The 23,115-nt window shown below is 45.2% G+C and overlaps 1 protein-coding gene across 1 annotated transcript in view; it reads left to right on the forward strand.

The window, feature by feature from the left end:
- LOC147465039 (uncharacterized) overlaps window positions 1-23,115 on the forward strand; it is a 58,220-nt gene that overhangs the window by 34,137 nt on the left and 968 nt on the right. The window lies entirely within an intron of this gene.

Raw genomic sequence — 23,115 nt, forward strand, 5'->3', positions numbered from 1 at the left:
ACAATGACACCCTGTAGGCCCCAAAGACTCGCGCCCCTTTCGGTATTTCTTTATTCTTATAAAACTTGGAGAAAACTTGCAAGTTTCTACGAGCTGTCCTGCTTTTACCGGGCTGAAAAGGACCTACTCTAGCTGGATTTCGGCAGCATACCACAGCAAGAGGCTTCACAGACAAAATCCCCATGTAAAAGGTGACTTCCCCGGCGCATACGAGCACGTCCCAAACTTGGCGAGAATCTGCAGCACGCTGCATTCTCTGTTTTCTGCCCTGAAAATGCACCAGATCACTTGTTTAGTGATCCCATTGCTTCCTCGAAGCTCCTGGGGGTATTAGAATCAATTAGGGTCAAAACCCTAAACCTGCAAAAATACACAGCAGGCTGTAATTCACTATTTCGGGCTCCGTTTTGCATGCCGGTCGCATTCGTAGCAAGCCCTTAAGCTCCCACACCTATAGGGCTACTTGCCCTTTGAATCGGACGAGATTTCTTGCGTGAAATCTCTCGGAATTCACCTGTACCTGCGGGGGATTAGCAATTAGCCAATCGAGTACCTGTGCAAGAGGCAATCGCGCATGAACTCACACAATTGTACATACAGATGAAAAGCCCTCGAGCGGGGCATCACGATTGTGTATGCAAAGGGGGGGAGAGATGCACGAGAGCGGAATCATCGTGCTACATAAGACAAGGGGAAAAGGCAAGCTTTCCATTAAAGCTATGATCATCTGCACCCACTACTCACACACACTTGAGTTCACTTATGAAGTCAAATCAGCCTCCTCTCTCAATTTGGGCGCCCCCTCTTCATGCAAGAGTGGCAAATCCATTTGGTGCCGCCATGTGTCCACTGCCTCTTTTGAGTTAATTTCCTAGTACCTACCAACTTATAAGTGTCGCGTGGGGCCTAATGACGTTGAACAAAGCCTAGACACAATTTTATTGCTCGGATTTCAATGCCGACTAATCTTGTGGCGACCTGCTCTTCTCGACTGCGGATGAAACTCTCGGCCGTCGACGATTTCACACTGGCCACACAATGTCCGGCCATTTGTGACTTCAAAAAGAGGGTCCCAAAAATTAAATAAAAATCAGGGGAAAGAAACCAACAACTAAGATTAGTGGTTGCCACAGCCTCGTGACATACCCCCCCTCTTGAAATCGCAAATGTTCTCAATTTCATGCCAGATATACATGCCATATACGAATTTAGTGTGGTTAGCACTCTTTTATCATCACATGTATCAGTAGGAAAGGTCATGAAACATAGATACAAATGACTGAATGAAACCTTCGTACTTTTGTCATTTCATCTATACGATAGAAGTGAGCATAATACCTTTAGCATTTGTAGAGCAGTGTCCGCTTCTATTGCACTACTTCTATTGCATTGAATCCGTATGTACATTTGATGTGCTAGCTCCATCATTACCCCTCTTTCGAACACGTTGGATTGGGACATAGGTAGGTTGTAACCCAAAGGACTGGAGGTAAAGCTGCAATACATTCGGTGACTCTAGCAGTTCACACTTTGCCATCCACTTTGCATCCATAGGTGGATAGTTCCTGAACTTCACCAATTACCGTCGTGCAACTTTTTCCTCAACTTTTCGTTCCTTATGTGCCAAAACCTGCTCAGGTATTAAGATCTTGTTAAGTTCCTCAACGTTTGGTTGATCCTCATCTGGCTATCTTGTGACACATCTCCCACGAAGCGTCTTACTAAACTCACGTGAAATGCATTATGAATCTTCCAAGTATTAGGCAATTCCAACCTAGAAGCAACATTGCTAATCTTCTCAAGTACTTGAAAAGGCCCATAGTAACGCATGCTGAGCTTTGGAAACAACCGTTCCTTGCCCTTCATCTTCTTTAACCTTGCCTTTTCAAACCGTAAGAGTACCCAATCACCAGGTGAAAACAACAATTCATGACGGTGACGATTAGCAACCCTTTTCTGTTTTGCCTGAGTCTTGTCCAAGGCAAGCTTAATCTTCTTATACATTTTATCCATGTTCTCTACATATTAATGTGTTTCAAAAAATTTGTCCTTTGTGTGCAAAATAGGAGGAACCTATTTGCCACTCTCAACAATCTCAAAAGGTGCCTTGCTTGTTGACGAATGCACCTATTGTTGTATGCATACTCAAGCATGGGTAGATATTGTTCCCACTTATTATTTGACACAACATTTCGGCGGATCTAAGACAATAGAATTAGCCTCTTCTAACTGTCCATCAGTTTGTGGATGAAACGAGGATGAAAACTTGAGCGTAGTGCCCATGTTTTCAAACAAGCCTCTCCAATATAGGCTGGTCATATGAGGATCACGATCACTGACAATAGACTGTGGCATACCATGGTACTTGAACACATTGTACATAAACAACTGTGCCATCTGGTCAGATTTTTTCTTCTTTTTGACAACAATAAAATGGGCATGTTTGCTGAACTTGCAGATAATGGTCCATATACCATCATTTCCTGTCGGCGTTCTTGGAAGATCAAAGATAAAATCCATAGCAATGCTTTCCCATGGCTTATTTGGAATAGGCAGTGGGTGTAACAATCTTGGTGCCTTTTGCTTGTCAAATTTGACCTTTTGGCAAATCACGCATGCTCGTACAAAGGCATCCACATCTCTCCTCAAAGTTGGCCAATAAAAGAATGTCTCAGCCGCTTTTACTGTCGCATCTATACCACGATGCCCTGCATACGGTGGGACATGGCTTTCTACCATAACCTTATGTCGCAATGGCCTAGTGACACATAGTTTGCCCTGCATCATCATAAAACTATCCTTGAGGAGGTAGTGCTCGTGGCGTTGCCCATCTTGCAACTGTTCAAAGATCCTTGCAAAATCTTCATCAGTAGCACATACTGTTTCTTCATGTCATCAAGCTCATGATGATAAGGAATTAACACAGCTGAAATTTGTGGCTTTCTAGATTACGCATCAGCCACAACATTCTTCTTGCCTTCCACATGCAAAATTTGGAAGTGGAACAAAGAGAGAATGTTTGCCCATTGCATATGCGTTTCGGATAACTTTGACTGTGTCAAGAAGTATCGCAAGGTCTGATGGTCTGTCTGGACAACAAAGTCAGCACCTAGCAGGTAGTGCTTCCAACTAGAAAGCGCATGAATCACAGCCAGTAGCTCTTTCTCATAGATGTGCATAGTCTTTTTTGGCCCCTGCAAGATTCCGCTCTTGTAAGCTACTACCCGACCATCTTGCATTAACACTGCCCCAATACTATTGCCACATGCATCACACTGGACCACGAATGACTCCTTGAGATCTGGTAAAACAATTACTAGATCCGAAGTCATCTGTTTCTTTAAGAGATTAAAAGCTGAAATCTCTTTTTGTGTCCACTTGAAAGTGACCTCTTTCTTTGTAGAGCATGAAGGGGTGAAGCAATCTCGACAAAGTTCGTGATAAACCTTCAGTAGTAAGAGCATAAGCCCAAGAAGCTACGGACATCATGCACAGTCTTCAAATCTGGCCATGTCTTGATTGCTTCAACCTTGGCAAGATCCATTCAGACACCATCCTTTGACACTAAGTGGCCAAGAAAATGGATCTCTTCTAGGAAGAATTCACTTTTCTTAGGATTGACAAGCAACTTGTGACTACGTAGCTCTTCAAACACAATGGTCAAGTGACGCCTATGCTCCTCTTCATTCTTCGAATAGACTATCATGTCATCAAAGAATGTGCCAACAAACTTTTGATGTGGGCGGAAGATTCGATCCATCATCCTATTGAACGTTGCAGGAGCATTTGTAAAACCGAATGGCATCACTAAGAACTCATAAAGACCACATGTCGTCCTAAAGGCAGTCTTATGCACATCCTCTGGCTTGATACGAATCTGATGGTACCCACTCTTAAGGTCTATTGTTCAGAATATTGCAGCACCCTCTAGTAGGTCAAGAATATCATCAATCCTTGGAATAGGAAACCTGTTCTTGATGGTATTCTTATTTAAGGCACGGTAATCAATACACATGTGCCAAGAGCCATCCTTCTTCTGCACTAAAAGCACTGGGGAGCAGAGAAGGGTGAAGAACTAGGTGGAATCAACCCTTCTTCTAACAGCTCCTCTACTTGGCCCATAATCTCTTTGTGTTGAGCCGCACTAACCCTATAGGGAGGCCTATTTGGTGGACTACAACCTGGCACCAAGTCTATCGCATGCTCCTCAGGCCTCTCTGGCGGCAGTCGAGACGGTAATGAATAAAAAAAACAGTCACTAAACTCTCGCAAAAATGCTCACCTTTCTTTATCTTACACATATGAATTTGACTGACAATTATCTGAAACATCACATGCAGAAATCAAGTATGCAGAAAGATGATTCTTAATTACAAAAGTGATAGCCGAAGCAGACACACTACGGACAGGCTCCCCTTTAAGTTTTACATTTAAGCTTTACATCAAGTATGTGAGTTTTGTCCCTATGCTGAAGGGATCGCGATCTTCTTGTTGAAGACATCCAACACTCCATGTATATGGAACATCCACGGGACTCCCAACAACACATCGCACCCTTCCAGTGGCATGATATAAAATTCTTTGTGTCCACATATGACTGAATATGCAGAGGCAGCTTTCCAATGATAGGAGTAACTTTGAGTGGCCAGGACATGCCAAACCTGCCTCTGCCGTGTACTCCATCTCTTTAGCTTTGATGCCCAACTTGATGGCCAATTTTTTTTTTTCCGAGAAAAAGATCCTTCTATTAGTTAATGAAACTGCCCATAGGGCTACAACCTCCTCTACAAGAGAGGACTACAACAATCATGATGAGGAGACTCTCCTAATGAAAAAACAACATATGTACACTGAGGCTAGATCAGGGGATGGGAGGAGGGAAGAGCCACACAGGTGGACGGTAGTGCCATCGGAGCACAGGGGATGGGAGGAGGGAAGAGCCACACAGGTGGACGGTAGTGCCATCGGAGCACACCCTGGACCATGGTGAAAAATGGCCCAGGACGCCAAAGTCGAAGAAAAGCCTCTCTGCGCTCCCGCATGCGGTCGGAATTGCCCTGGAGTCTCTCAAACTGTCCTCTGAGAGTATGAACCAGCTCAAGCCAAAGATCCCAAACGGTCTCTGCTGGTGGTACAGGGCGAGCCTCGAAGATGTGGAAGCAACGGGCCCGCCAGATTAACGAGAGTGTCAGGCCACTGGTGAGCTCCCAACACACCTCTCTCTCACTGCACCACTCCTGTGGAGTAAGCTCTGTGGCAGGCTGGAGTGTAGGTCGCCCCCCCTGCATCACTATCATCCTGCTGGTGGATGATAGCTCAAACTGAAGTGTCGGGCCCGTGAGAGTGGACCAAGCAACTACCCCCCAAGTGTACTGCCGAGCCGTGGAGAGAGCGGGCATCAACCGAAGAACACGAAGCCACACCTGCTGTGCCAAGGGACAGTTCCAAAGACAATGACGCTGACTCTCCACAAGATGGACACAAGCTGTGCATGCAGACGAGAGGCCACTATGCACCAGCCAGCTCCCAACTACTGTAGCTCTGTGTGCGACCAACCACTGAAACAAAGTGACTCGCCTCGGCAGTCGGGAGTCCCACAACCTGCCAAGAACTCTGCTGTGTGACCCTCCTCCTGCCAATGAGGTGTTGCATTTGGGCGAGCCTCTCTCTGTGCTGCCAGTATGTGACGTCCCAGTCGAATAGTGTACTGAAAGAAAGGGACACCTGGGTGGTCTGCAGAAGAGAAGGGGTCCCTCCAGAGCCACTCTCCAGGATCCCACTGTACTCGTGCCAGTGGAAAACACTCCCAAGCCCACAATCTCCAGTGTCCAATCGCAAGAGCATTTGGGTCAGGATCGATGACACAAGTCCTCCCACAGATGCCCACCACTCGGATCCTCTGAAAACAGCACTTTGCCACCTGCGGGGCCTCTACTGCAACTCGCTGTAAGCGTCCCTCACCTTGTAGCTCGAAAAACAGGGAGGGAACAGTCTTTGAGCAAGCCCTAACAGAGATGAGAACCTCCAGTTGCGTGAAGGCTCCCATCCATTTAGGCGCTGCTGACTCGAGAGGCATGAACCACTCAGCTAGTACTGCCTCTGAGATGTCCTGGCACATGCTCTGCACCCCTCTCATGCCCTGTAGCCGAAAGCCCGGTAGCTCCTCTGACAAGCTTGAAAACTGTAACCAATCACCTAAAGAGCATGCTGGACCCGCATCCATGGAACCCCAGGAAACATGAGGCCGACTACCAACTAGGTGACCTCTCTGAGTGCTTACCATGGGGTTCCAGACAAGGGGCTGTCGTAGGCGCTCCTCCATGTAAGTAGGCTGATTGAAGGAGTACGAGCGGAAGTGCGACGCGAGAGAGAGTGCGAGAAGAAGAGCACGACGATATGGTGAACTCGCTCTACTGTAATGTGTAGAGCATAGTGAGTTCTTATTAGGTTTTTACAAAAGAATATGTGTACATACTTGGCGGCCCGCCCACTTACCTGGGCGACCACATTGGGTTTTATACCCCAACAACATTGGGCTTTATACCCCAACAACCTCCCACTTAAAGTCCAATGTGGTACTTTAAGTGTGAGAGAAGCTACTATACAAGCTAATATACAAGAGATGTAGAGAAGTGATGTACTACCCTACACCTAACTGCTTGCGAAAATGCGCAAAGCTCTCTGAGGGAAGTCCTTTTGTAAGTAGATCAGCAGGATTTTCTGTGGTGTGAACTTTGACAAGCTGAAGTTGCTTATCCTCGAGCATTTCCCTGATGAAATGATACTTCACATCCACATGCTTTGTCTTTGAGTGATAAACTGGATTGCGAGCCAATTGTATAGCACTTTGACTATCACAATATAACACAGGCATCTCTTCTTTGATTCCCAAATCTGTTACTAGTCGATTAAGCCAAATTGATTCTTTGCATGCCTCTGATGCTGCAACATATTCAGCCTCTGTAGTAGACTGAGTAACACAATCTTGTAATCTAGAACGCCATGATATTGCTCCACCAGCCAATGTAAAGACATACCCTGACGTAGACCTTCGGTTGTCTAAGTCACCTGCATAATCTGAGTCTGTAAAACCCTTTACACTTAGCTCCTGACTCCCATAGCATATACGCATACTCTTTGTAGCTTTCAGGTATCTCAATATTCCTTTCACTGTCTCCCAATGTTTCTTGCCTGGGTTTGACATGTATCGACTTACTACTCCCACTGCAAATGCAATGTCTGGGCGAGTAGCAATCATTGCATACATCAAACTACCCACTGGAGACACATATGGAATCTTATCCATTTCAGCCTGTTCTTCCTCAGACACACGACAATCTTGTTTGCTAAGTTTCACATATGGTGGCAATGGAACACTCAATGCCTTTCCCTTCTCCATATTGAAACGTTGCAAAACCTTGTCAATATACTCTGTTTGAGATAAGCAAATCAACTTCTTTGATTTGTCTCTCTCAATGCGCATACCAAGTATATGACTTGCCTCACCCATGTCTTTCATGTCAAACGATTTTGCCATCTTTGACTTCAAAGCTGAAATTTCTTCCAAGTGCTTGCCAGCAATCAACATGTCATCCACATACAAAATAAGGATCAGCCAACTACCATCCTTAGCCTTCTTTGTATATAGACAGTGATCGAACTCACTACGTTTGTAGCCTTGAGAAAGCATAAACTTGTGGAATTTATGGTACCATACCCTCGGTGATTGTTTTAAGCCATAAAGACTCTTTAACAACCGGCATACCCAATCTTCCTTGCCTTTCTCAACAAACCCTTCTGGCTGCTGCATGTAAATTTCCACATCTAAATCACCATGCAAGAACGCTGTCTTGACATCCATTTGGTGCAACACCAAATCTAATATGGCAACCAATGCAAGAAAGCATCTCAATGTAGTCATCTTGACCACCGGAGAGAAGACTTCATCAAAGTCAATGCCTTGTTCTTGCTTAAAGCCCTTGGCAACAAGCCTTGCTTTGTACTTTGGCTGACTATCATGAGCGGTGATCTTATACCTGTAAACCCATTTACAAGGTAGAGCCTTTTTGCCCTATGGTAATTTAACTAGCTTCCATGTCTTGTTTTTATGCAGAGCTGTCATCTTTGACTGCATGGCCAATTGCCAATTCCCGGAGTCCTTCATTTGCACTGCTTCCTTGTAACATGAAGGCTCATTGCCGTCAGTCAACATGACATAGTTCATAGATGGAACAAACCTATCAGGAGGTCGCGTGACACGTCCAGATCTACGCACAATAGGTGGCTCAGGCTCAGCCACAACCTGTGGTTCCACTCTATCCTGTCCTTGCTCCTCTTGAGCCCTGACATTTTGTCTTGCACGTGCAAGTCCATCTTCTTGGAAGACAACTCTTCTAATCTCCTCAACCCTCTCTGGTTTAGAATGATATTTGGATTCATTAAAGTGAACATCATTGCTACGAACAACCTTTTTGGATTCGGGATCCCAAAGTCTGTACCCCATCTCACCAGAATTACCATAGCCTAGAAAGATGCACTTTCTACTCTTTGGCTCAAGTTTGTTCCTAAATTCCTTTGGAACGTAAGTATATGCCTCACAGCCAAAGACTCTGAGATGCTTGTATGAGGGCATTTTGCCTGACCATACCATCTCTGGCACTGAATCCTTCTGCAAAACCTTGCTAGGAGATCTATTTACAAAATGAACAGCTGTTGATACAGCTTCAACCCAAAACCCATTTGGCAGCTGTGCATTAGACAACATACTTCTGACCTTCTCTTGTATGCTCCTATTCATCCTCTCAGCAACACCATTTTGAGGAGGATTGTAAGGAGCAGTAAGTTCACGTTTTATACCTTTGGACTCACAAAAGTCCTGAAAGGCCTTTGAAACATACTCTCCACCATTGTCAGTGCGTAAGCATTTAAGCTTCTTGCCACTCTGATTCTCCACAAGTGTCACAAACGTTTTGAAAACACTAAACGGTTCATCCTTATGCTTGAGAAAGTAAACCCATACTTTCCTCGAGTAATCATCTATAAATGTCATAAAGTAAGAAGCTCCCCCTAGAGATAGGTTAGGCATAGGTCCACACAAATCACTATGAACAAGTGCCAACTGTGTATCTCTTCTACTGCTTCTATGCTTATGTGGCTGATGTGTTTGCTTACCATACAGACAATGTTCACAGAATTCAAAATCATTAAATGAAAAGCCAGGCAAATAACCAGAACGAGACAAGATTTCCATTCCCTTCTTGGACATATGTCCTAACCGGCTATGCCACAAAGAAACGTTCGGCTGCTCAGTTACATTGATTACATTTTTAGAGACATTTGATACATAAATCATGTAAAGTCGTCCAGACTTTACTCCATGTGCTACTGTCATAGAACCCTTGGATATCTTCCACATGTTCTGTCCAAAAGTGGTGACATAGCCAGTATCATCAAGTAAGCCTGTGCTGATCAAGCTCTTTGTAATTGCGGGAACATGTCTCACATTCTTCAGCGTGAAAGAAGAGCCATTCTGAAACTTCAATTGAACATCTCCAACACCTAAGATCTCACATGTCTGCCCATTGCCTAGCCGAACATGATCTTTAGTGGTCACATAAGAGGTAAACCACTCCTTGTTTGGAGACACATGAAGTGATGCCCCTGAGTCTATAATCCAGTCACTCAGTGCATTTCCATCAGATGCTGTAAGAAGAGCCGAGTCCATTGTATTCTTCAAGAAGTAGATGTCTCTTGACACTAGACTGTCATCCTCTGCAGCAGTGTTTGTCACATGTATTTCTTGAATCTTCACTGAGGACTTGTTCTTCTCACCATGGTCTTTAGCTTTCTCTTTGCCTTTTTCTGCTTTCCATTCTCTGCAGTCTCTTTTCATGTGACCCTTCTTGCCACAATGGTAGCATTCTATGTCACTCTTGCCTTTAGCATTGCGGGACTTGCTACGAGACTGATTCCTCTTTCCACCTTTGTACTTTTCTTTGGTCCTTCCCCTGACAACTAAGGCTGTTCCTTTGCCTTTGTCCATTGTCTTTCTATTGGTTTCTTCAGTAAGGAGACTTCCTTCTACACCTGCTATGTTCAAACCATTTGGAGGTGCAGAATTACTCAAAGCTGTGCGAAAAGTGTCCAAACTTTCCGGCAATGTGATCAACAGGAACATAGCTCTAATAGGTTCATCAAACTTGACACCTTGAGCTGACAACTGACTATAGATTGTGTTGAATTCATTCAGATGATTGGACATAGGTGTCCCTTCTTTCATCTTCAAGTCAACAAGCTTCTTAAGCCAGTATACCTGTGAAGCTGCACTCTGCTTCTCATAAAGATCACTCAGCTTTAACCATGCTTGATAAGCCGACATCTCGTCTGCTACATTGAAGTAAACGCTTTTTGCCAAAGTCAGCATAATGGTAGAAAGTGCCAATTCATCCATTTCGCTCCATTCATCTTCGTCCATATCTTCTGGTTTTATCCCCTTGAGCTTTATAGGTTTTATCTGCTTCTTTTGTACCAACACGTGTCAAATCTGCTTCTTCCACAATGGGAAATTGGTTCCATCCAGCTTCTTGATATTGTAAAGAGCAGTGTCCTGTGATCCAGCCATAGCTACGCTTCACAGTAGTTTACTTTCCTGGGAAAAATTCGGCAGAGTTTCCCCTGTAAACTGACCTCTGAACCAATATCAACCTGTCAAATGAACCATGAAAGCTTCAGATTTTGCAGAAATTTTGGCAGAGTCTCCTTTGTAAAATGGCTCTGGTGTACTAGAAACAGACCAAAAAACAGCTCAAACAACCACTGTCTCTCTAACACTGTAAGCTGTGGGTAAACTTGTCCTGCACCTGTACTGTCTCTGACTGTCCTGTCACTGTCCTGTAAGCATAGACTGCGACAATGCCTCAACGGCAGTAAAGCAAAGATGCAATCCCAACTGTCTAACTCACAGTCAATACATCCTAGCTGCCTATCTAAGGGTGCTCGAGGGATCGCTCCAAGACCTGTATCACCGAAAGGATCTCAACATTCGAGAATCCCCCAGCTCAATAAAACCTCACTCGACCCTCAACAAAGGCTGCAGTAAATCTGACAGTACATAGACTTCCCACAAAGTCATACATCCACAAATTTCCCACTGTATGCTGTAACCGCTGCGGCGGTTGTTTGCTGCGTGACTCACAGCCAGCAAATCCTCAACAGACATACATCATCTTTGACAATACATTCCATGTGGAAGTACCTGCAATGTCAGGATGAAATCTGGAATATCAAGCAGCAAACACAAGCTACTTGATGAACTAGTGGATGTCGCCTACAGTCTGTGTGTAGATGCGCCTGTGTCGTATGTGACACGTCTCCAAGAACTGTGAGCCGTCCTTCGATGTGTAGATAGCCACAAATCAACACTCTGGGAGTGTCGATATCCTCAGCACCTGCAGTCGTAGGCCGAAAACCCCAAATTTGCAGAGTCGGATCTGCACCCGCTGAGACCACGTAGTCGAAAATGGCCTGCGCAGAACTTTGTTGAAGCTGAACGGTGACCGAGATGACCTCAGAATGAAATTCTAAGCAACTACCCAGCCCTATGGGCTGTCCCACAAGATTTGGGGCCGTGTCTTTGCCTGTCGAATTTCACTCCAATCTGAGCTGGTGACTCTAGCCTCCTGCAATGCTGCCCCGAGCCTCGATTTGAGCTCTAATACCAATTGAAGGAGTACGAGCGGAAGTGCGACGCGAGAGAGAGTGCGAGAAGAAGAGCACGACGATATGGTGAACTCTCTCTACTATAATGTGTAGAGCATAGTGAGTTCTTATTAGGTTTTTACAAAAGAATGTGTACATACCTGGCAGCCCGCCCACTTACCTGGGCGACCACATTGGGCTTTATACCCCAACAACATTGGGCTTTATACCCCAACACTGACGCTGCTCCAGGCCTCGCCGCAAGTGTCACAAAGTGATGACGTGGCGGACAGCAAAAACCCTAATTTCTGCCAGAAACCCTAAAATTCCTGCAAACCCTAATTTTTGCCAAAAACCCTAAATTTCGGAAATCGCGGAGGCGGATTATTAAAAAAAAAAAAAAGATTTTTTTTTTTTGGAAAATGATGAGCGACGCGAATTTTGCTTTTGTTTTTTTTTTATAAAAAAAAGAAAAGAGTCTCTAAGAGAGAGAGAGAACCGATGCTTTTGATTTTAAAAGCTTTTGGGGCTCTGCTTTTGGGCATCCCTTGTAACCTTTAAATTAGTGGTGAGGGCCTCACTTCTCAGGGCATCTGGACGCAGAGTCTGAGAGTGAAACCCTAACCGCTCTCTTGTACTTTGATGATTGATTAATACAAAAAGAAATACCGAAAGGGGCGCCAGTCTTTGGGGCCAATATCTCTAGGCACGGAACTCCGCCGGGCCAGTGCAAATCTATTGTGATCTGTGAATTGTTTTGAAGTGGTTATTTGGTGCTGTCGCGGTTGATTCTTGACTTGGAGTGTCCAAGTCTGTTACAGTGGTATCAGAGCACGGCCGATTTCTCTTCTACGGGAAATCCGATCCCCGAATTTTTTTTCCGCGGCACCTATGGCTTCAGGCAATGATCAGTCGACTCCCTCTGCATCTGGAGATGCGGGCTGGGATCACAACGAAGATTCATACAGAGAGTATGGCCCGCCTCGGCCTACTCAGGCGGAGCAAACAGAGATGGAGCGTCGTCAATTGATTGGCGATGCAACAAAGATGATGCTCAATTTTGCCAAGGACCCGAAGATGGCAAAATATATGAACCAGACCTCTTTGAAAGAGGTACAGATGGAGTGGCAGAGAACCACAACACCACTCCCGAAACCCGCTCTCAAGAAACCTTCTGCCTCCAAGAAATATACGGAGAAGGAACTGGAGAACGTGGTTGATGCACGGATTGCTCAGCTTTTTGACACGCAAAAGAAAGCCAAAAAGCACGGCAAAAAGCAGAAGAAAGGCACTGACTTCCCGGGATATTTGGGTCGTCAGTCGACATTCGACAAAGCAAAGAAACGGAAGAAGCGTGTTCGATTTGAAGGAGTACCCAGTTCTTCTTCTTCTTCTTCTGACAGTTCTTCTAGCTCCTCGGATTAGAGCGAAGAAGACAGAAAAAAGCAAAAAGCGAAGCAAGACACAAAGCTTCGGAACGGGTAAGAAAAAGGCAAAGAAGGCTACATCTCGCCCAGAGACTGACAGTTCTACTGAGGACTCGTCTACAGACAGCTCAGTTTCCGATGACGGAAAGTTTTATGCGAACAAGAAGAATTTTTACAAAGCCAACCAGTATGACTTTCTCGAAGATAAAAGCAAGAAAGTCCGAGAGTTTAAGGAAGGTGGCCACTCGATCAAGTTTGATACTTTTTAGGAGACTCAGATGCTTCGAAGGCTTTGTCTTTTATTCAGCAGTTTGACATCGCTTTCGCGGGAGGACGCTATTCAGAGCACTCCAAGATTCGGAGAGCTGCCTCTTACTTTAAGGGGAATGCTCGTACTTGGTGGTCCACGCTTCTATTAAGCAAGACTGTGCCAGTTACATGGCTGAAATTCAAGAGGCTTTTTATTTCTTCTTGGTTGACTCAAGAGTTTGAGCGAGATATACGAGCTGCTTGGAACCATCTCCGGATGATCAAGAGCGATACAGTGAATTCTTATTGTGAAAGATTCTGGAGCTCTTTTCTACCCGCCTCTTCAGTCAAGAAGATCTCGTTCAGAGAACAGATTGAGCGGTTTACCTTGGGTTTACCTACAGAGATCCGAAACACTGCTTGGAACAGAAGTCGGCTTCTATTCAGGAGTTGATGAGAAGCGGGGCTTTGCCATTCACTCTGGCAGTCTGACCTACCCCACAGATGAGGCCATGACACAACGAGCCGAACAGACTTCTGGGAATGAAAGTAGAATGAAAAAGAGCAACCTAGAGGAAAAAAAAGGATGCACGACCCAAGCTTACTCCTGAGGAGAGAGCTCGCTTCATGAGAGAGGGGAAGTGCTTTGGATGCGCGGAACATGGACATATTTCCGCGAAGTGCCCTGATAAGGCATAGAAAGAACAGAATGATAAAGACGACGACAGGTCTGAGAGTTCGAGAGCAGCTGAGGAATGTGGCAGAAAAGGCAGATAGAAAAGCAGAACTGGTACCACATGGTGTGGGACCTGCACCGAATCTAATGAATGAAAGTACAAACTTTGCCGTTTTCGGGGCAAAGTGAAGGATCAGGAAGCTCTTTTGAAGGAGCCAAGGCCAACTTCTTTTCACTTGGAATTGGCGGCTCGATTTGGAACTACGCCCGACAGACAGACGCCACAGGCGGAGGTAGTTTGACTGGCACCCGGATGGGATGTTGCCATTACACCGAGCATTGGCAAACTTCGTTTGCAATGACAGGGGTGTTCAGGGCACGCGAGTGACGTTCTACTCGGGATCCCTTGGTACCACAAGAACTACACCGTGGTTGACTACCGGGCCGAGAAAGCGACTTTGATAAATGAAGGGCTTAGAGATTGTACTTGATGAACTTCAGTTTTCTTACTCATTCTTTTGGGAGAACTGAACGATGGATAAAGGTTGAATATGTTTTGACCTGAAGAAAAGAACGCCAAGATTTTTTTTCTCCACGCTCATGCCGATTGCTTTTGAGAGGGCTTGAAGATCATACCATTGATCTGATATCTAGAAGCACGCCACCGAATCGGCCACCTTATCGTGTGAGCCGAGTACAGAATGAAAAGATTATGAACCCAATGAAAGACCTCTTGGAAAAGGGTCTTGTCCAGCCTAGTACTTCACCGTATTGCTCTCCTGTGTTATTGGTTTTGAAGAAAGACGGATCTTGGAGAATGTGCATCGATTATAGCACTCTCAATGAAATCACCATCAAGAACAGATTTCCGATTCCTAGGATCGATGATATACTCGACAGGTTACAGGGATCCTCGTGCTTTAACAGGATTGACTTGAAGAGTGGATATCATCAGATCAGGATAGCGCTAGGAGATGTCTACAAGACAGTTTTTCGGACGACTTTTGGGTTATTTGAGTTTTTGGTGATGCCTTTTTAACCAATGCTCCTGTGACATTTAACCGGATGTTGGACAGGATTTTTCGAGAGAACAGGCTATTTGTTGGCACTTTCTTTGACGACATCATTGTTTTCTCCAAGAATGAGGGAGAACACAGAGATCATCTGCTTCCAATCTTTCAGGCATTACGAGATCACACGCTAGTGATTAATGCAAAGAAAAGTGAATTTTTCCTACCAGAGATACACTTTTTGGGACACATTGTGTCAGCAGCAGGAGTGCAAATGGACCCGGCCAAGATAGAGACTATCCGTGATTGGCCCAATTTGAGGAATGTCCATGAAGTTAGAAGCTTCTTGGGACTGTGTTCGTACTACAGGCGGTTTATATGAAAGTTTGCAGAGGTTGCTTCCCCTTTGCATACCTTGACACAGAAAGGAGTACCTTTTTTCGCGGGGACCCACAGAGGTGACTACCTTTCGGACATTGAAAGAGAAATTGACTACGGGACCTATTTTGACTTTGCCGGACTTGCAGAAGTCATTTGAAGTATATTGTAATGCTTGTGGTCGTAGTCTGGGTGCGGTCTTGATACAAGAAGGCCATGTCATAGCTTACGAGAGCCGTTTCTTCTCTAGGCCAGAGATGACAGCACAGATCTATGGGAAAGAGCTTTTGGCGGTTATCCACGCTCTTGCTCAGTGGCGGCATTACCTACTCGGAGCGGATTTCACTGTCTTTACAGACCATCAGAGTTGGTGCATCTACTTCTTGTCATAGAAGCATCTTTCGGAAAAGCAGATGCGGTGGACGAACATCTTGTCATAGTTCCACTTCTAGATTGTCCATGTGCAGGGACAGAAGAATGTGGTGGCAGATGCTTTGTCTCGAAAACCGTTGGTTTTGGCTATTTCCGCGATACATCATAGGAGCTTCGAGGATATGGTCGATCAGTGTGCCACAGATACAGATTTTGCAGATATTTTCACACGGATACGAGATGGGGAGACAGTAGCGGGATACTCCCTTCGGGAAGGCTACTTGATGAGAAAGACTATGTTGTGCGTTACACAGCCGTTGAGGGATAAGGTTATCACTGAATGCCACTGTCCACCTTTTACGGGTCACCGCGGCATTGCTACCACCATGAAAGGGGTAGAGAGATACTTCTTTTGGCCGTGACCCAAGAAGGATGTGGAAGAGTTTGTGCGCAGTTGCTTGGTATGCTAGACGGTCAAGTTTGACAGGCATAAGGCACAGGGATTGTTACAGCCTTATTGCAATGGATTTCATTTTTGATCTCCCAAGAAAACAGAATGATCACGATGATTTTCCGATTACATGGCACGCCTGAGACGATTGTCTCCACCAGAGACCCCAGATTTATGAGTTTGTTTTGGAAGGCAATTTGGGAGAACATTGGCACGCGGTTGCAGTTCTCGTCATCATTCCACTTGCAGACTGACGGGCAATTTGAGATTGCCAATTCAGTGATTTTAGATTTATTGAAGTCTTGTATCTCGCATCAGAAGACTCAATGGGAAAAGAACTTACCTTTGGTGGAATTTGCCTACAATAACACGATACACTCTTCGACGGGGAAGACGCCATGTGAGATTGTTGAAACTGCTGCGAAGGTTCCATCCTTCCTGAGCACGAAAGATTAGAAATTTGAAGCGGATGAATATTCGCGAGATTTGGATACGGCTTTTGCCAAGGTTCGCGAGACTTTGCAAGAGTCTCAAGAACGACAGAAAAAGGCAGTGGATCGCCATCGTCGCGACTTGGAACTGAAGGAGGATGATTGGGTGCTCTTCCTTTTGAGAAGGCACGCCTACGAAAGAAAAAGGGAAAGGAGAGGCTTTTTCCCAAAGCTTAGTATGCGATACTACGGACCTTTCTAGATTACTGAAAAGATAAATGAAGTCTCCTTCCGACTGAAACTGCCAGATACTTGGAGGATTCACAATGCATTTCATGTGAATCTCTTGAAACCTTTTAAAGGTGATGTGCCTGATGATGGGGAGCCTGATGAGCAACCCAAAGTGGAAGAAAACGAGGAGATCCTTGTTCGTGAACAGATTTTGGCACATAATGATACGAAGAAAGGTAAAGTCCGAAGGCAGTTCTTGGTTAAGTTCAAGAACTTTCCTGCATTTGATGCGAAGTGGATGGAGCACCTAGCAGATACTCCTCGGATTGTGAAACTTTACCTCGATGTTTTGGTTTAGCATAGTCTACTCCAAACGGAACCCAGAAACTTAGCTTGGCCGAAGATCTGGTGCAGTGGGATGCACAAGAGGGGAGTTACTCCACTCCTTTGTCAACAGATGCCTCGATTTTGATACTAAAGTCACTGATGTCTCTTTGAGCTTTAGGGATACTGAGAGCTGACAGTATTCTGCTGGATGACTTTATGAAATGGAATTCCTGATTATGATACTGATTTGTTCTTGACTTCTTGTGAGTGCAGGAACTGATAGCCGAAATGACTGCAGCATTTTGGTCTGATTGATCTCGAATAGACATGGTTGCAGTAGGGGTTAGTCAATCGGACATTGATGAGGTCCCGATTGGACCTAGATGTGATTGCTAGCTACATTGCCGATAAATCATGGTCTAAGATCCGAATGAATGTTGAATGTCATGTGATGTCCTGTGATGTCGTGTGATGTGACTGTCGATTTTGTACATGTGCTAGATGTGTGTTCCTAGTACGTAGGTACTAACAGTCAGTGTCTGCTAAGACGGTTTATGGCTTTTGTCGGTTTTGCAGGCGTAATCGCGGTCGATTACAATGCTTTCAAGAGGGGGGTATGTCACAAAGTGATGACGTGGCGGACAGCAGAAACCCTAATTTCTGCCAGAAACCCTAAAATTCCTGCAAACCCTAATTTTTGCCAAAAACCCTAAATTCCGGAAATCGCGGAGGCGGATTATTAAAATAAAAAAAAAAGTTTTTTTTTTTGGAAAATGATGAGCGACGCGAATTTTGCTTTTGTTTTTAAAAAAAAAAGAAAAAAGAAAAGAGTCTCTAAGAGAGAGAAAGAACTGATGCTTTTGATTTTAAAAGCTTTTGGGGCTCTGCTTTTGGGCATCCCTTGTAACCTTTAAATTAGTGATGAGGGCCTCACTTCTCAGGGCATCTGGACGCAGAGTCTGAGAGTGAAACCCTAACCGCTCTCTTGTACTTTGATGATTGATTAATACAAAAAGAAATACCGAAAGGGGCGCCAGTCTTTGGGGCCAATATCTCTAGGCACGGAACTCCGCCGGGCCAGTGCAAATCTATTGTGATCTATGAATTGTTTTGAAGTGGTTATTTGGTGCTGTCGCGGTTGATTCTTGACTTGGAGTGTCCAAGTTTGTTACAGCAAGTGCTCCCAAGATCGTAGCAACCCCACAGCGAAGCGATCCTCCAGTCTCCTGCTCAAACCAACTCTACGCATCTCTGTGAAGATCCATTTGGTCGAAGGCTACCAGGGGCCTCCTGCTTGAGGCACCCTAGCACGAAGCCGCTGTAACAAGAATTCATTCCAGGGCTTCTCACCTCCTCGGACGATGAACTTCCCAAGAGGGGCTCTGCTCTGCTGTGCTGGGTCTATGATCCCAAGCCCTCCCTGGGAACAAGGAAGAATGATGACCTACCAAGCCACTTTGTCCCGGGCTGTCGGAGTGTCTCGCCCTGACCAAAGGAAATTCCTGATCAGCCGCTCAACCTGGCTGTTACAAGAACTCGAGAAGATCCAGCAAGAAGTGATGTACCACATAGTAGTCAACAGCACCTGGTTGGCCACTACAAGTCTGCCAGCCAAAGAAAGTCGTGCGAACTTGATGGCCAATTCTGGTGAGATAAGCGGATAAGTGCTTTCTGGTCCCTAACTTTACCCCATGCTCTGCATAACTCACTGGCATCTAAACTTGGCCTATCACCCACCATATCTGGCACTAAACCTGCCGTGGGTTTGGGCTTCTTGCTTTCTTGTCCTCTTTATCTGCCGAATCAGCTGGTCTTCTTCTCTGTGGACAATCCGTAGCAAAGTGACCAGGCTGCTCGCATATAAAACATTTGTTCTCAGCCATTAGAACTTTCTTTTCCTCGAATGACTTGTGCACAAAAGGCTTCCTTTTCTGTTTCTTAGCGTGTGCTCCAGACGTTTCAGGTGAATCCTTGCCTTTGTTGGCCTTTTCTAACCCTTGTGACACTTCAAGAGCCACTTTTGCCATGGGCTTCTTTGCTGAATTTTTCTTGGACTGGCCCCCTTTCACGTTGCCCTGGAATCCACCGTCTTCTCCTTTCAACAAAGCATTTCCAGTGTTGGCAACCTCCATAAGTTGAGTAAGGGTGGCCACTCTGTTCTTTGTGCAGTAGCTTTGAAGCCCTTTAGGCAGCCACAAGAATACTTCTCAATCTGCTTTGTCAGTGGTACAAACGTGTAGGATGTTACTGAGAGCAACACTTTACAGAACATCCTATTGTACTTCTGCAGGCTCTTGCAAGTAGCTGCAGTGAGTTGGTGCCAATCCATCATGACATCGGCTTTAAATTCATTTGACAGCATGCAGATGCAAACATTTTCTTGAAGTATATCCATGTGGCGGGTCCCTGTCTTTACATCAACAGTGTTGTCCACCATGAACGCGCGTTTCCTTTCAAAAAGGTGGCAGCTTTCCTGATCTTGGAGGCCTCTGTAAAATCCCCCCCCTGCATAAACTGTATCAAACTGCTAGAGGAATGTAAGAGCTTGTGCCTTATCCTCGAAACCAGTGAAGGTATCAGCTGCACCACCTTTCTTGTATGGTTTTGACTTTTCGAGTGCTCCCAAATTATCATAGGGAATTTTCTGCAACACGGGCATTGTAATAGGGATCTTCGGTGGCCCTTGGCTGGCTGAACTGGTAAAGCCTGTGGAATAGGCGTCCTAACCACCTGTTCGTGGACAAAAGAAACTTGTCTTGGAGCCCCAACTGACTCTGCAACATGAGAGTGCTCCCTCCCTTGCTGAGACGCACAAGGGACCTGGGCTTGAGCCTCAACAGGCTCTACTGCATGAGACAATTGCCTTGTCTACTGTGACATTGGTGGCGCTTGCAAAAATTCCATAAACCTAGGATTCTGTACCAACCGAGAAAACACATTCACAGCACCAACTAACTGTATCCTGAATGCATCCTAGTCTAGTTACCCAGTCATATGGCCTTGACCTTGTGGAGCATTCAAATCAACGAAAGGTACAGACAGGGGCGGCCGTGAACTCTCGCCACGCTCAAACACTGGAGGAAGAACAACCTGTCTGTCTTGTGAAGAGGAACCCTCGTCCTTGGCATCGTTTTTCCTATCAGCCATAGTATAATTTCGAGTTCCTATGCTATGTGTCTTCGCCACAAACCAACCAAGGCTCACTCTTTAAGGAAAAAGTGATTCTGTCCTGGCGACGGATCCATGAAAACGGCCCTAGGGCGGTAGACTTTAGCTTTCACCCGAATCTTCTCTTGAAAAAGTTTACTTGAACTTCACGACACATAGAAACTTTACGAATAAACCTGTGACTGGAATTAACACTTCAAACAAACCACTAGTTAGAGTGCTTCCAAGCAGACATCGACCCCCTGTAGGCCCCAAAGACTCGTGCCCCTTTTGGTATTTCTTTATTCTTATAAAACTCGGGAGAAAACCTGCAAGTTCCTACGAGCTGTCTTGCTTTTACCAGGCTAAAAATGACCTACTCTAGCCAGCACTTTCCCAAACTTGGCGAGAATCTGCAGCACGTTGTGTAAGGTGCAGCGGAAGTGAATGTTGAACTTTGCTCAAGATGAGTGCTCCGAACTGTGCTCAAGGGTTCCTTTTACTTACGGAAGGGAGAGCCTTCCGTTCCTTTAGTGAGAGAGTGCAATGGAAGTGGTGAACACTGAATGAAGGTGCATGAGACCGAGAGATAGAGAGAGAAGAATACGATACCAGAATGTTGTCAAAACGCTCCTTCGAAGGCCCCACTTTCTATGGCGAGAGCGGTCTACTATTGATTGCACAAATTTCTACAATGCTTTGGACTTGCCGACGATGTCGACGACGAGACGGGCTGAAATCTGAAAACACTAATCGCTGAAATCTGCAAATCTTTATCTACTGAATTTTGACTCTATGTCGATGGTGACGCGCTAAAAACACAGATGCTGAAATTTGCGTTCAGCATCTGCGTTTTCCGGGCTGAAACTGCAAACTGTGGCTGATTTGACCATGCGGCGAGGATCTGTTGCGGGAAGGTGAGATCTGCAAGGTTCGGGACTTGTACCGCGATGTCTTGATGCTGAAATCTGAAAACGCTGATGCTCATGACGATCTTGTCGCGATGAATCTACATAACGCTAGGCTGCTGTGCAGATCCAAAAACGCTGAATTGGGGACTTATTACAAAAACGCTAGAGGGTCTGTGGTCCTGCTGTCACCAGGTTGTCCTGCAAATGCAAAACACTAGGGCTGATCTGCAATGGAAAAATGCCAGGGCTTGGTGATGGCTGAAAACTCTGGGCTTTTGCTGATGAAAAACGCCAGGCTTGCTGCCGGGAAGGTCTTGCTGAGAAGGTGCCTGTTGAACAAGATGTTCCTGCTGCCTCTTCTGCCAGAAAGTGCTAGCGCTAGGTTTCTTATGTACTTGGCTTGCTAAATTGCCCTACCCACTTTTCCAACAAAAGTCACTTAAAAATAATAAGTGAAAATTGGCTAAAATAGAGAAAATAGGTCTATGTACTGTAAAAATGCTCCTGATGGGTTGTGATGGAAATCTGATGATCATGCTGTGTGCAACCAGAGGATATGCATCTACTCTAAGTGTCTGGACATGCACGGTCTGCGAACAGACTCACAAAAGTGTCAGAACACTTCCTAATCTAAGTGAACCGAACCCATGTCATGAAGTAGCTTGTCCACGTACACATAGGGTTAGATGTGCACATGACATCCCCTCCTTTTCAAAGTGAGGTACTGGTACCAAACTGTATGGCGTCGAGAGAGATCCTGTGAAGGACTCTTCACCGGCCCACTTTGATGCGTGGGTCATGCGATACTTGAACTTCATAAAGGTCAGCAACGCTTGCTTCTTTGGGCCGCGCCGAAAGCGAGACAAAGTCATCTGTGGCTCCTTCAACGCTTCAACTTCGTCTACGGTCATGCGTTTACCTTCTTCAAGAATCTCCGAGGATGAAAATTCGTGAAACCACTTCCAACACAAAAATATGAACATATCCATTCCATGTAAAGTGACTGGAAAAATACTATTCCTTCGAAAAAACTGTGCATGTAATGCAGATGAACAAAGTGACGGAGTGCCAAACCGTTCATCAAACACACGGACACAATGGAATCGAATCTTGACTTTGTGATCTAAATCAATCAACTGTGACAAATCACAATGGAAATGCCCATGCTTGATGCTCAATCCTTCTTGTGCTCTTTCTGATACTGTGTCATGCCAAGGAAGAGACATGGAATGTGAATTCCTTGAATGCAAACATTTCATCTTTTCATGAGTTATTTGCATACATCTGTGCTCATTCATGAGTGAATCGTGTTCATCGTACAATATGGCATGCCTATGAAAAGGGATCACATAAGGACGGTGACTAAAATACAGGAAAGCATCACGAATGGAACACTCGAACAATGCGTGCTGACTAATCATTCGAACACATAATACTTCCTGTGGGGGTTCTTGTGACCTCGACTCGAGAGCCAAGATTGGTTCTTCGTGATGGATCGAATCTTCCTGTGGGGGTTCTTCATAGGATTTGGTACAATCCTTGGCGTAGATGGGGAAGGGGGAGGGTCAGAAAAACCTCCTAGTTGGGAAAATTCTTCTTCGCCACTGCCATGCTCATCACCTCCATGTGAAGTATCCATTCCGCTTCAGATAATGACTGTACACTGAAGTCTTGGGTTCTTAAGTTCACGAGGAACTTGGGTTCTTGTGGTTCTTGAATTCTTGAGGGTCTTGAGGGTCTCGAGTTCTTGAGTGCTTGAGGGTCTTGAGTCTTGAGGTTCTTCTTTCGCTTGTAATCTGTGTTAGACA

This window comes from Adiantum capillus-veneris, chromosome 1, assembly GCF_014529385.1.
Source record: "Adiantum capillus-veneris isolate H3 chromosome 1, ASM1452938v2, whole genome shotgun sequence".
NCBI lineage: Eukaryota > Viridiplantae > Streptophyta > Polypodiopsida > Polypodiales > Pteridaceae > Adiantum > Adiantum capillus-veneris.